Here is a 16,101-nt window from a genome sequence, read left to right on the forward strand (position 1 = left end):
ATTTTACTTTTTTAAATACTCATGTCTCTAATACAAGCTAAAGTTAAATGGTGGTAGTATTATCTATAAATGATCATTTAGTTGAAATAAATAATCCACTGTTTATTGATAAATTACTATGTACATAAGGTAAAAATTAGTGTATTTTATTCAGAAAGAACTGTGTCACATTTAGACTCTACCATCTAATTACTGGATGACAGGGAAGTCTTTAAACACCTCTGTGCCAGATAATGCCCATTGACAGTCAAGTGTATCCTTCAAATCTGTTATAATAATGAATCTAATTTTTAGTTTATCACACTGTCTATATTCCCCAGCATATATTAAAGTGAAATGGAGTCATGTGGCTAGGCTTTGAGTTAAGTGATATAAAGAGAAAAACTAAAATGGAGCTTATTTGGAACAAACCCCTTTTCCTTCTCACTGGTTGAACTCAAAGTGTAAGAGCTGGAGTCCTAGCACTTTCTTTGATAATCTGGCTATTGCTAAGTAAGCGCACACAGAGAATCCTGGCTCCTGACAACTTTAGTCATCATGGCATCTCTGCTTTTCTTTCATAAGAGAAGGATCAGTGTTGCTTTCTTAGATAGCGATATTTGGGGTTCCTTTTGTATTAGATGATGAAATAATCTTTTGTATTAGATGATGAAATAATCCATCTTTTAAGTTTCCATCTTCTTATAATTTGGGTAAGATGGACATTAGGATAATTTTAATAACTACTTCATTAGGTCATGCACTTTAAAGAATAGGTAGAATAAAAAGATAATATTGAATTAGGAAGATGGCGGCCTGAGAAGTCGCTAACAGCGAGTGCTCTGATCGCATCGTCGGCAACAGTAGGATTTTCTGCCTTTAGCAGGCCAGTCAATAAGGAGGGACACCAAAGAAGTGATTACAATTTAATTTGGGTTAAGAATTAGAGTAAAGGTGACACGGACTAGCGGGGCGCCAGAATTCCCAGGCGGCGCCAGGCAAGGCGAGTGCGCCGGGCATTGTCCTCCGCCAGCCCAGGAAGGCGGCTCCTCCGCCGGTTGCAGAGCGGCGGGCAGCGGACCCAGAGAGAGCACTTTAGCTCGGGGGACTAAAGTGGAGACTTGGGAGACTCCAGGGTCCACCGCGACCCTGAGGGCAGATCTAAAGACTTCTTGAGTATAGCTCTCATTGGATCAAAGGACTTGGAGCTAGTTTTCATTTTTGAGAAATCCTTTAAAAAAGTCTGGAGGGGGGGGTTTCCTGGAAGATGGCGGACTGAGAAGCGGCTAGCCTTGGAGCTCTGGACACATCTCTTGTAAACAATAGGATTTTCTGCCTTTAGCAGGCCAGCCAATAAGGGGCCATAGCGGTGACAACAAGGAGGTGTCTATAACTTAATTTGGGTTAAGAATTAGAGTAGGGGAAAAAAATTCTTTTTTCTTCCTTTTAATTTTCAAGCATACATCCTTCCCGCCACCCCCCACCCCCATAAGCAGTGCCTGGGACCAGCTACTAGCAGGATACCCCATACCACCAAACAGGGTGTTTTTTTGTTTTGTTTTGTTTTGTTTATTCACTGATACACATTTGGGAAGTTCCTCGCACTGCTCTTTAATTACAACTCTTCTTCTTATCTTCTCCCTTTTCTCTCTCCTATCTCTCTCTATCTCTTTTTTTTTTTTAATCTTGTCATACACTTCTTTCTTCTTTGCCTTTCTGAATTTGTGAATTACTTTGGGGAAGAAATCTGACCCAGAGTGGACTCTCTATGTGTGTATCTCTGCTCTAGTTCCCTTTACACTCTTGTTACCCCTAGAATATACACTGGATAGTAGATTTGCATAACTGTCTATTCTTGCTATCCTCTCTTTCTTTTCTCTTTCTTCACTGGGATTTGGTTACTATTTTTTCACGGACTGGAGAAATTGTTTGGCTAACTGGTAACGATTAAACTCCTTCAATACTTACTTCAGTTGCTACTGTTATTCCAGAGGTTGGTGAGTGCAATTGTCATAAAGGTATTTAGTACAGTGTTACTTGTGCTCAAAACACAACAACTGAGGAACAACAGAGCATAAAAAAAAAATAGAGAAACACATAAAAAAAATGGGTAGATTAAAAACAAATAAAACTGCTACCCCAATGAATGAAGACAAGAGCCCAGAAGAAACCACAAATCAGTCAGAAGTAACCATAGATAAGAAAAGTATGCAAGCAATAATAAACTTATTAATCACAGAAATGAAAACAACATTGGAGGAAAGGAATGGCAGTATTAGGGAAACAACAGTTGAGACCCCCAAGGAAAATACTGATTATCTTGAGACAATTAGAGAACTGAAAGCTGAAATAGCTGTAATGAAGAAAGAAGCTGAGGCAAGGGAAAGCAGACTAACAGAAGCAGAAAACAGAATTAGTCAGACAGAGGATGAGTTAGAGAAAACTAAGAAAGAGGTGAAAGAGCTTAAAAAGAGATTGAGAGACACTGAAAACAACAACAGAGACATATAGGATGATCTCAAAAGAAGTAACATTCGTATAATTGGCCTGCCAGAGGAAGAAAGAGAGCAAGGGGAAGCAAACATTCTAGAGGAAATAATACAAGAAAACTTCCCAGACCTGAATAACAGAAAGGATATCAAGGTTCAAGAGGCCCAGAGAGTCCCAAACAGAATCAACCCAGACCTGAAGACACCAAGACACATCATAGTCACAATGAGAAGAAGTAAGGATAAAGAAAGGATCCTAAAGGCTGCAAGAGAGAAACAAAAAGTCACATACAGGGGAAAACCCATAAGACTATCTGCAGATTTCTCCACTCAAACTCTAAAAGCCAGAAGGGAGTGGCAAGATATCTATCGAGCCCTGAATGAAAAAGGGTTTCAACCAAGGATAATATATCCTGCTAGACTTTCATTCAAGCTAGATGGAGGATCAAAACCTTCTTAGACAAACAACAGTTAAAGGAGGCAACTATCACCAAGCCGGCCCTGAAAGAGGTACTAAAAGACCTCTTATAAACAAGAACATCACTATAATACTTGCAATATATCAGAGTAAACAAATTGTTTTTTAGAACAATGGCACTACAATACATTAAATCCATAATATCAATAAATGTCAATAGCTTAAACTCACCCATCAAAAGGCACAGGGTGGTGGGATGGATCAGAAAACATAACCCAACCATATGCTGCTTGCAAGAATCCCATCTGTCACAACAAGATAAACACAGACTTACAGTGAAAGGATGGAAAACTATCATACAGGCTAACGGTCCACAAAAAAGGGCAGGAACAGCCATTCTCATCTCAGACACGATACATTTTAAATAAAATAAAGTAATAAAAGATAGGCAAGGACAGTACATAATGATTAGAGCATCAATCAGCCAAGAAGACTTAACAATTATTAACATCTATGCACCCAACAAGGGACCATCTAAATACATTAAGCATCTACTGAAAGAATTTCAAAAATACATCAATAGTAATACAATAATAGTGGGATACTTCAATACCCCACTCTCACACTTAGACAGATCAACAAAGCAGAGAACCAATAAAGATACAAGAGAATTGAATGAAGAGATTGACAGACTAGACCTCTTGGACATTTTCAGACTCCTCCACCCCAAAAAACTGGAATACACCTTCTTTTCAAATCCACATAACACATACTCAAGGATAGACCACATGTTAGGCCACAAAGACAGCATCAATAAATTCAAGAGCATTGAAATCATCCCAAGTATCTTCTCAGACCACAGTGGAGTAAAACTAACTTTTAACAACAAACAGAAAATTATTAAAAGACATAGAATTTGGAAACTAAACAACATGCTCCTTAAGAACCACTGGGTCAGAGATTCACTCAAACAGGAAATTCAAATGTTCCTGGAAACTAATGAAAATGAAGACACAACCTATCAAAATATTTGGGACACAGCGAAAGCAGTACTGAGAGGGAAACTTATAGTCATACAATCACATATTAAACACCAAGAAGAAGCCCAAATGAACGACCTTACTACACACCTCAAGGACTTAGAGGAAGAGGAACAAAGGAACCCTAAAGCAACCAGAAGGACAGAAATCACTAAAGTTAGAGCAGAAATAAACAAAATGGAAAATAAAAGAACCATACAAAAGATCAATGAAGCCAAATGTTGGTTCTTTGAAAGATTAAACAAAATTGACAAACCCCTAGCCAGACTCACCAAACAAAAAAGAGAGAAGACTCAAATTAATAGAATTGTAAACGATACAGGAGATATCACAACTGACACCACAGAAATCCAGAGAATTCTGCGAAACTTCTATAAAGAACTATATGCCACCAAGCTAGAGAATCTGGAAGAAATGGAACAATTCCTAGAAACCTATGCACTTCCAAAACTGAACCAAGAAAAACTACAAAATCTAAATGCACCAATCACAGACAAAGAAATTGAAACCGTTATTAAGAATCTCCCCAACAACAAAAGTCCTGGACCAGATGGCTTCACAAATGAATTCTACAAAACTTTCAGGAAACAGTTAATACCCATACTTCTTAAGCTATTCCATAAGATTGAAGAAACAGGAATACTCCCTTCCACCTTTTATGAAGCCAACATCACCCTCATACCAAAAGCTGATAGGGACAGAACAAAAAAGGAAAACTACAGACCAATATCTCTGATGAACATAGATGCCAAAATATTAAACAAGATCTTCGCCAACCGGATACAGCAACACATCAAAAAGATTGTTCATCATGACCAAGTGGGATTCATCCCAGGAATGCAAGGCTGGTTCAACATCCATAAATCAATCAATGTCATTCATCATATCAATAAAAGCAAAGCCAAAAACCACATGATTATCTCAAGAGATGCAGAGAAAGCCTTTGACAAAATCCAACACCCATTCATGCTCAAAACTCTACAAAAAATGGGAATAGATGGGAATTCCTCAAGATAGTGGAGTCTATATATAGCAAACCTACAGCCAACATCATACTCAATGGACAGAAGCTGAAAGCATTCCCCCTCAGATCGGGGACTAGACAGGGCTGTCCACTGTCACCGTTACTCTTCAACATAGTATTGGAAGTTCTTGCCATAGCAATCAGGCAAGAGAAAGAAATCAAAGGAATACAGATTGGAAGGGAAGAAGTCAAGCTCTCACTATTTGCAGATGATATGATAGTATACATAGAAAGACCTAAAGAATCCAGTAGAAAATTACTGGAAGTTGTTAGGCAATATAGCAAGGTATCAGGCTACAAAATCAATGTACAGAAATCAGTGGCATTTCTTTATGCAAACACTAAATCTGAAGAAGAAGACATCCATAAATCACTCCCATTTACTGTTTCAGCAAAATCAATCAAATACCTAGGAATAAAGTTGACCAAAGAAGTGAAAAACTTGTATGCTGAAAACTATGAGTCGCTACTCAAGGAGATAGAAACTGATACCAAGAAATGGAAAGATATCCCATGCTCATGGATTGGAAGAATAAATATCATCAAAATGAATATTCTCCCCAGAGCCATATACAAATTTAATGCAATACCCATCAAAGTTCCACCAGGCTTCTTTAAGAGAATAGAACAAACACTACAATCATTTATCTGGAACCTGAAAACACCTAGAATTGCCAAAACCATCTTAAGGAAAAGAAACAGAAATAGAGGCATCACACTCCCAGACCTTAAACTATATTATAAAGCCATCATCATCAAAACAGCATGGTACTGGAACAAAAATAGGCACACAGACCAGTGGAACAGAATTGAAAGCCCAGAAGTAAATCCCAACACCTATGGGCATCTAATCTTTGATAAGGGGGCCCAAAGGATTAAATGGAAAAAGGAGGCTCTCTTCAATAAATGGTGCTGGGAAAACTGGGTTGAAACATGCAGAAGAATGAAATTGAACCACTTTCTCTCACCAGAAACAAAAATCAACTCCAAATGGATCAAAGACCTAGATGTCAGACCAGAAACAATCAAATACTTAGAGGAAAACATTGGTAAAACACTTTCCCACATATACCTCTAGGACATCTTTGATGAATCAAACCTAATTGCAAGGAAGACCAAAGCAGAAACAAACCAATGGGACTACATCAAATTGAAAAGCTTCTGCACATCCAAAGAAACTATTAAACAAACAGAGAGACCCCTCACAGAATGGGAGAAGATCTTCACATGCCAAACATCTGACAAGAAACTAATCACCAAAATATATAAAGAGCTCAGCAAACTTAGCCGCAAAAAAGCAAATGACCCCATCCAAAAATGGGCAGAGGAAATGAACAAAACATTCACCACAGAGGAGATCCAAAAGGCTAACAAACATGAAAAACTGCTCTAGGTCACTGATTGTCAGAGAAATGCAAATTAAGACAACACTAAGATACCACCTCACTCCTGTAAGAATGGCATACATCAAAAAGGACAGCAGCAACAAATGCTGGAGAGGATGTTGGGACAGAGGAACCCTTTTACATTGCTGGTGGGAATGGAAATTGGTACAGCCTCTGTGGATAGCAGTCTGGAAAACTCTCAGAAGGCTAGACATGGACCTTCCATATGATCCAGTAATTCCTCTCCTAGGGTTATACCCCAAGGACTCCATAACACCCAACCAAAAAGAGGTGTGTACTCCTATGTTCATAGCAGCACAATTCATAATAGCTAAAACCTGGAAGCAACCCAGGTGCCCAACAACAGATGAGTGGCTGAGAAAGCTGTGGTATATATACACAATGGAATACTATGCAGCTATCAAGAACAATGAACCCACCTTCTCTGACCCACCTTGGACAGAGCTAGAAGGAATTATGTTAAGTGAACTAAGTCAGAAAGATAAACATGAGTATGGGATGATCCCACTCATCAACAGAAGCTGACTTAGAAGATCTGAAAGGGAAACTAAAAGCAGGACCTGATCAAATTGTAAGTAGGGCACCAAAGTAAAAACCCAGTGGTGAGGGGTAGACATGTAGCTTCCTGGGCCAGTGGGGGGTGGGAGTGGGTGGGAGGCATGGGTCACAGTCCTTTGGTGGTGGGAATGGTGTTTATGTACACTCCTAGCAAAATGTAGACATATAAATCAGTAGTTAATTAATATGAGAGGGGGAAATCAATTGTATGTCTCAAAGTTTCTCAAAAGACAAACTGAATTTTTTTAATATATAGGCTACGTATTTGATATGCGGACTCTCTCAAAAGCCTAGACCAAGTAGATTAGAAGCTTCCAATAGCACAGCTATATACAAGATACTGGGTACTGTACAGCAAACCATAACAAAGGGACTTTTCAAAGTTAACCCAATTAACAAATAATGTGATAATAATATTAACTATTGATTGTCTTTTTGAACCCTAAGACAGCAGGAACCTCACATCTTCACTATAGAGCCCCTACTTCCCCCAATCCTGGCACCCTTGGATAGGGCCCAATTTCCCGTATGCATCTCCCAATCCAAACCAAATAATATTGCATCTGCCGATCACAACCTAACCAAAGCAACGATTGCCATCTCAACATGCTTCATCTCAGACTGTATCCAGAGACTTCACGTGTGGAATGACAACCCTTCAGCTTCATTACTCGGGTGAGACCTTTCCTTTTATAGTACACTCTAATTTCATCTCAGGTAGTTCACTTTCTAACAAAGTCCCATAACCTAGATATACACCAGTTTCTGTGAGAGAGAGCTTATGTGCACACGTATCCATAAACTACTGCAAAATATATACCTGAAAGCAGAAGTACACTAAGTTTGCAGTGAGTACCTCCCTAACACTTCCTCTCCACTATTCCAAGCTTGGGATCCATGATTGCTCAACAAATTGTTTGGCTTCATATGTTAACTCTCTTTTCAATCACCAGGTTCCAGATGCCACCAGGATGCTGGCCAGGCTTCCCTGGATTGAAGACCCCACCAATGTGTCCTGAAGCTCAGCTTCCCCAGAGACACACCCTACTAGGGAAAGAGAGAGGCAGACTGGGGGTATGGACCAGTCAACGCCCATGTTCAGCGGGGAAGCAATTACAGAAGCCAGACCTTCTACCTTCTGCAACCCTCAACGACCCTGGGTCCATGCTCCCAGAGGGATAGAGAATGGGAAAGCTACCATGGGAGGGGGTGGGTTATGGGGATTGGGTGGTGGGAATTGTGTGGAGTTGTACCCCTCCTACCTTATGCTTTTGTTCACTAATCCTTTCTTAAATAAAAAATGTAAAAATAAAAATAAATAAATAAAAATAAATAAATAAAAAGATAATATTGAGAAGCCTGGTGCCTGTAGAAATATTACTTTTTAAATGATAGTGGTTTTTCTGCATTAGCAAAACACTCACAAGGTGATTTCTTCCCTGAGAACCTATTGCATCATCAGAGTGGCTTTACTTCTCTTCATTTTGCCTTTTTATAAGACTTACAGCCCCTAACAGTATGACTTCTAAATAACTTTAGAACATTAAATTTGTTGATCCAGGAGGTGGCACAATGGATAAAGCACTAAACTCTCAAGCATGAGGTTCTGAGTTCAACCCCTGGCAACACATGTACCAGTGTGATGTCTGTTTCTCCCTCTCTCCTCCTATCATTCTCATTAATAAATAAATAAAATATTAAAAAAAAGAACATCAAATTTGTCAATCCAAGTAAGGAATATATTTTCACATCCTTTTTTAAGTATCTGATTAAATGCACTATTTTTCTCAAAAGAAAATTCTTGTTTCATGTATGCTCATGTCATTGATTACCACAGTAAAAATCAATCATTTTATGTTTAATATTATTCACTCATGAATTTATAGAGACACCAGGACAACTTCATTTGATTTTTTTTATTTGTTTCAAGATTTAGATGAAATTTTCAATCTGTAAATGTAAACTTTTAGAATAAGTATTCTTCTTTTATGCTTCATTAAAATGTTCCTCTTACACATGCGGTGACCATTAATTTTTTTAATTCCTATAAGATTAGCCAATTTTGAGATTGAATGGAAAATGTTTAAATGTGCAGAACACAGAGTGTTTTAGCTTACTGAATACAACCAGTAAATAATCACATCTCTCTCTGTTGTTCAGAAGGTGTATGGATCCATACTTATTAACCACTTTGGAATCACATGGCCTATGATACTACATACTCAGTTCGCCCAGTTGAGAGGAGATATCTGGATGGCAAGCATGAGGGATACATTGTCTGTGATTGACTGAGTGCCCCCAGGTATTAGAAGCAAGGTGAGAACAGAGAATCCACAAATCTTGTCTTCAAATATTATAACAGAAAAAAATCCTTATGAATCAGTATAAGTCCCAGTGGACACTGAATCCCAGGAGCTTCTCCAGCAGACACCTAAAGAGACCAACTTTGGTCGAGAACAGAGTGTGCATGATTTTCTAAGTCTTATCACAGTCCTTGCATATGTATGGTACAACTCTGTAGTCACCCTGATAAGTAGTATTTCTTATTTTATTGAAAAACAGGGTCAGTGGTGACATAAAACCCGTATAATTTGCTGGCTTGTAAGTTAAGGCCTCAGGCAAACCATTCTTTCTTTTGTCCCCCATTCTTGCAAGGCAATCCCAATGTTAAATTGCTGTCCACAGAGAGGACATTTTTAACCCTGGCCACCCAAAATAATAACTGTCATACATGTTTTATTTTCCCTGTACCTTAATCTATTTTATGATGTTTTTACTGAATAAGATGTGTGTATCTACAATGAATGTATGATTTGGTCAACAAAAGACATGTCTTTTGTTTTAAAACAACAAAAAAGAGAAAGATTAAAAGTAATGTCTTACTAACTTGGAAATGTTGAAAATCTCATGTTAGAAGAGCACTTACCTTACCACTGATGGGGAAGCAGATACCATATTTATCTTCGACTACCCCAGAGCGAGGGACCTGTGAAGAAGACAGTTACCTTCGGAACCATATTTATCATGTAAATAGCTCAGTAAAAGGATACTGCCAGTTACATCTTTAAAATACAAAAATGCATGCATTTCACTATTTTGTAAATGCCAGAGAGATGCAGCATCCGTTAGAGTTAACGGTGCGGCACTTTTGTGTTCAGTAGCATGAATCATTAATCATGAGACAGGCCATATTCTTGTACTGCTTCTGCTTTCATTACTTGGCCTAATTAAACAGTTCTCTGAACTGGAATCTCAGATTCCTCTGTTACAGATTATCATTAATTATGGTGAAAGTGCTCAGAGATGTTGGACTCAATTATATTCTACTCAACTCTGGCACCGTGTGATTCATTGCGCAGCCTGCTCTGCAGATGCACTCCTTTCTTATCTCACACTCCCACTTTTGTAAATTGGGCTCTGGCAGCCAACAAACTAAGAGTTATGTACTGTGTTTTCATTAAAAACATGTTGGAGAAGCACAGACCAATTAAGGATTCTGTATTTTATAAGGATTGATGAGTTGAATAGTGGATTCTGGGAGAATTAGCTCCGTGAAGAAGCCATCTCAATTCCATTATACTGTTCCATTTGTTGTCTAGTTTCTTTTGGCGTTTAATGAGTTAAGTTGATGACTTCGAAGTTTTTATTTATTTATTTATTTAGTAATTTAAATAAATCAATTTCTGGTTAGTCGATAAGAATAAACTCAAAATTGTGGTTGGTGCTTGTATTGACTACTGGAAAACGTTCCCTGCGACATATGCCAAGCACATTTTAGTGCAGGAGATACTAACTTCGTCAATTTAGACAGTTACTTTCCATTCTATGTACTTAAATCTATTCTGTAACACTATGCCTAGGCATGCTGGACTAATATGTGGCATAGACAAAGCCAGAATATCTGATTTGCAGGCTTTGGGTCGTATGTGAGCTGTGTTTGGGAGAATAAGAGTGGATGATTTGACATATGGTATACGCAAATCAAGTGGTGGCAAAGTACTTCCATTTCATATAGATTTTGCTTAAAACATTCTCATCTTATTTCTTCTTGTCTCTCTTTTAGAGAATCAAAAGATTTTCCCTTTTCTCTTAAATATTATGGAAACTGTGTACACTTCAAAAATATATTTTAACTATCAATATAAAACTAAGCTTATAATCATTTCTTCAGTTTTCACATCACTGTCTATAGAACTACACATACACACACACACAAACATACACACACGTGTTTAAAATATATTGCACTTAAACATATCATGGAATGAAAACTACAATAATAAATGCTGTGGATTTTTATTTGTAGATTGTCCATTAAAAAGTTGGATGTGCTTTGATCCCTCTTGGTTCACAAGTAGAAATTCTGTACAAACTAACTTACAGTGATAGAATACGCAGGATACAAAAACATTTGGAAAGGGCTCAAGAAGGTATCTAGCTTTCTCTTCCTTTCCTATCTGATTTTAAATTAAAATGGGAATGATATTCTCTTAGAACAGTGGTTCTTAAAATTCACTTTTAATTCACTTATATTTTTTTCAAAACCAGGGATTGAGGTTTTCCTCAAAAAATATTTATAAATAAAAATGAATATTGAGACTAATTTTTAAAATACAGAAAGTTTTCTGTTATTGATAACAAAAGAAAATTCTAGCACTCATTAGAAGTTTTCCATATCTTTCCAAAGAATATTATTTCAGGTAATTCACAATAGAATCCTTTCAAAGAATTTGGTTTATAAACCAGTCATTTATTCAACTGCAGGAAATGGATTAAAGTAGATGGTCCTACCTGGTAAGTAACTATTCTTACTTGTATGAGAAAATAATGTGTGAACATGACTTAAAGTACAGAGGAGATAAAAGTTCTATCTTCCTTTATGTGATTTTACATAGTAAGTATAGTACAGTGTCAAATGGTCGAAAATGGTGTGTCTTCTCCCTTTGTTTCTTACTCGAAAAGTTTTTTTTTTTTTAAATGTAGTACAGCTTTCTCAGGAATGAAATAAAAACAGCACTGTCCTTGGCTCAAGTTAATTCAACTAGTCATATATCTCATCATTATTGTTAGTTTTCTAACTAATATCCCCATCTTTTTAAATATTTTATTTATTTTATTTTTGAGAGAGATGCAGACAGAAAGAGACACAGAGAGAAACACCAGAGCACTGCTCAGCTCTGGCTTATGGTGGTGTGGGGGATTGAACCTAGGACTTTGGAGCCTCAAGCATGAGAGTCTGTTTGCATAACCATTATGCTGTCTACCCCACCCTCCCATCTTTTATTTAACATTAAAATCTGCCCTTATCTTCATATAATTACCTTCCTACATTTTAACATGTGCACTGGATATGTTGACCCATACACACAGTAATTCCAGAAATGTGAATAGGATATATCCCTTCTCCTGTATTTATATTTTCTAAAGGGTTTTTTTATTCTTTCTAAATAAAATTTTGTTTTGATTTATTTCTGTGAACTACTTGTCCATTTGTCCTGAATTCAGGCAAGGAAGAAACTAGAATTAAAACAGTGTGGAGAAGAAAAAAAAATTCTAGCTGAAAGCCTTTTGGCTTAGCAGTTTGTAGGTTTTCATATCCTGCATGAGTTTCAGGTTTTAATATATATGAAAATCAGTGGTCTTGTATCTATGCATATGTGTCGTCTATAATATAATTTTGACAGATGGTGAGCTGGATAAATCTAGTCCCCAACTATAGAAAACCTTGGCTTGACTTGCACTCTACCAAGACTTGTTTAAAAAGGCATCTGCATGTATTTATTTTTTTAAATAAAGATTTTTTTTTTGCCTGCCCTTATTTCTCATTGAGATGCTGGCATCCTCGTCCTGATGTTCCTATATACACGTTTTACCTAAGCGGTTCTGATTTTTCTTTTGCAGGATTATTCCATGCATAATGCTGATGACTATAGCACTCTACAGCTCCTCCTTATTAAAAATAAATATGTTCCCTTGCCCCTGTTTGCACCGTCTAAAATTCTGACAACAATATCTTACTTAAAAAAAAAAAATAGAAACCTAAGTACCAGGAAGCAGTTTCTCTCACAAGCCGCTGCAGACAGATTGCGCATTGAAAATGTAATACACTGCTGTCCTGTCACAGGTCAGCTGCGAAATGGCATTCTGAATTTTAAAAGGAATATGAATAAAATTCTGTTTTATTTTGAAAATGAACTTTCTGCCCTCCATCATGAATCCAATATATGTCTTAATCTTCTATGCTCTTGAAGCCTGCGGCTCCTGGCTGAGGCCTTTGACTTCTGAACCTAATAAGGAAATAGGTTGTTTTCTCTTCCTCGGCTCATTTTTAGAAGGGCTGAAACAAACAGTCCCCTATTTCAAATGTAATTGACAAAGCATAAAAACATGTACGTTGTATAATTTTAGGTTTACAACCAAGCTCAACACCGGGATGTTTTATTTTTAAATTTGATTAAGATGTTATACCTTTGGAAAAGTGCTGTCAAGATTCAAAATCAGAATTTCCAAGTGTAAGATGACATGTTTACCTTAGAGCAGCACATGGGAAACGGATAACTGAGAGAATGGATAAGAGTACACTTCAATCGGGAACATTTCTATTTAACCTGGTTATTATTTATAGCCGTACGGAAAAATAAATGGAAAGAATTTTTTTAAATGTACTCATGGTTATTGCCTGCTGTTTAAAAATCAGTGGAGGGTGTGTGCTGTGTTTGTATTTCTGTTTGCTTTCTCAAGAGTTTATCAGTATATTCACACTTTTAAGCCTAATGTCTCCAAATCCATAACATCAAATTAGAGAATAAAATAGGCTTTTGCAGAAAAAAAAATTCTGACTATTTAATTGTTTGCTCACTTTATTTAAAAATTCTAGAAATGCTCTACTACCATTTTTTAATTACTCTTGTTTTTTAATTGTCAAATAATAATGAGAACTGTCTTTTAAAAATGGAAACAGTGGAATTAGAACACATTTATCATGCTTCATAATCATATTTGTGTGGTGTCATCTCAGCCTAACTGACCACACTAAGAAACAGCATGTGCACATGTGGTGTGTGAATAAAAAGCAAAGGACTGGGTACACTTACTCTTGAGCACAGGGTTCTTTTGGTGATTTATTTAGTTAACCTAAATCTTGTTCATTACTCTAGTTTAGAACATGCATATTATTAATTCTTTTGGTTATTGCATGCCAAGTGTAAGTTACAGAAATTGTATTTACACTGATACCTGAATTTAAATGTTGCAAGGTCATAATATTTTGGGGGGGTCTTATTTTAATAGTTCTATTTCATCCCCACCCCCATTTTTTGATATTCAAAAAAAAGTTTAGTCTCAGAGAAAGCATAAGCTAAAATAACTGTGATGGAACAAATTGTACTACAAGTAATTTTTGAACAACTGATCTGATCCAAGCATTAAATTAATAACCCCAAAACACAAAGATGAATAAGGCCTGTACTAGCAACCATGAGATAGGCTCTTTACTTATTTTTTTTTCCTTATCATCACTGGAGTTTCAATGCTTTAGACTGACTTTTTTCAGACAGACAGAGAAAGAGTGGAAAGAAAGCCCAACACCAAAACTCCCCCTAGAGCAGACGAGGTCTGACTTGGACTTGTGTTGTATGCATAGTAACATACACAGTCTAAAATAAACTATCTTGCTGGACCAGTAAGATAGACTTTCAGTTGAAATATCAGAAAAATTGGACTACAATCACCATCAAGTACATCAGATGAAAGGATAAAGTAGACAAAAATGTGAATTAAGGACACATAGTAGAGCAGATAACCTGGCATGAGATAAACAACAGGTAGTGGTGCGCCTGGCTGAGCACATATGTTACAATGTGCAAAGAAGGACAGGGGGTTGAGTTCCCAGCCACCCATATGATGGCAAAAGCTTTGCAAGTGGTGAAGAAAGTCTGCAGGTGTCTCACTGTTTCTGTATCACACCCTTACCTCTTGGTTTCTGGCTGTCTCTAGCCAATAAATAAATAAAGATCATTTTAAAAAATTAAAAAGAAAGAAAACACAACTATGAGAAAACAGACTAGGAAGCACATAGCCTAAATATAATTTTTCCTTCTTCTTACTCTTCCCGTCCTTTCCCCTTACCCTTCTTCTCCTTCTTCACCTTCTTCTCCTTTCTTCTTTCTTCTTCTTTCTCCTCTTCCTCCTCCTCCTTCCTCTCCTTCTCTTCATAGAAGCAAAGAGAGAGAGAGAGAATGAAGGATATCACAGCATGGAATCTCCCTACAAAGCACTGAGGTCAGGCTTGAACCTGAGTTATTCACATGACAAAGCAGCACACTACCAAATGAGCCATGTCACTGGCCGCTGACTGTATTCTTAAAGAACATTGTGAAAAATGCTAGAGGAGAAGGAGCTTAAATAACCTTCCTAGAGAACAACTTTATTTTATAATGGCATAAAAAAATTAAATGTGTGAAAATGGACTGAAGATATGAACTACAGAATTCAAACTATGGAGAATTTAATAACCATTTAGCTGATTCTCTATTGTATTTGGTATATAAGCCATGTAATATGGAAGAAATTTGTTCCAAGTCCAGGAATATGTATTTCTTACACTAAACAAATGAAGATAGTTTACCTAGTTATTGTTCTAAGAACATATATTTATATTTACTTTATCACTGTTACAACTGTATGAGTCACCATTATATTACTAAAAAATATACACAGACTTTTACAGGTTTTCTGAAAAAGGAAATCTTATTTACAATAGTATGAAAACTGATTTGATATCTAAGAATACATTTAATGTAAAAGGCTAAAGATTTTTCTAAACCTGTATGTCATAGCTGGAGAAAATAATAGAAGTCACTAGAAAAATAAAGAGACATTCATTTTTTAATTTTTTTACTATATTTGTTGGATAGAGACAGTCAAAAATTGAGAGGGGAAGAGAGATAGGGAGAGAAAGAGACAGAGAGACACCTGCAACACTGCTTCACTATTAGCAAAACTTTTGCTCTGCAGGTGGGGACTGGGGGTGAGAACCCAGGTCCTTGCACATTGTAACATGCTTTCACCACCACCCAGCCCCTCGAGACACTCTATGATGCTTCTAGGTTGGAAGAATTAACATAGTTGAAATAACCATCATACCCAAAGCAATATATACACTAAATGTGAGTTCCTTTAAGTATAT

General features: G+C 36.9%; 1 long non-coding RNA gene across 1 annotated transcript in view; it reads left to right on the plus strand.

Moving 5' to 3' along the window:
* Positions 1-7,964, plus strand: part of LOC132534264 (uncharacterized) — a 346,152-nt gene extending 338,188 nt beyond the window's left edge. The window contains exon 2 of the long non-coding RNA XR_009545972.1: positions 7,868-7,964. This is a non-coding gene — a long non-coding RNA (uncharacterized LOC132534264). The remainder of the gene's footprint in view (positions 1-7,867) is intronic.
* The last annotated feature ends 8,137 nt before the right edge of the window (positions 7,965-16,101 follow it).

Source organism: Erinaceus europaeus, chromosome 18, assembly GCF_950295315.1.
Source record: "Erinaceus europaeus chromosome 18, mEriEur2.1, whole genome shotgun sequence".
NCBI classification, from domain to species: Eukaryota; Metazoa; Chordata; class Mammalia; order Eulipotyphla; family Erinaceidae; genus Erinaceus; species Erinaceus europaeus.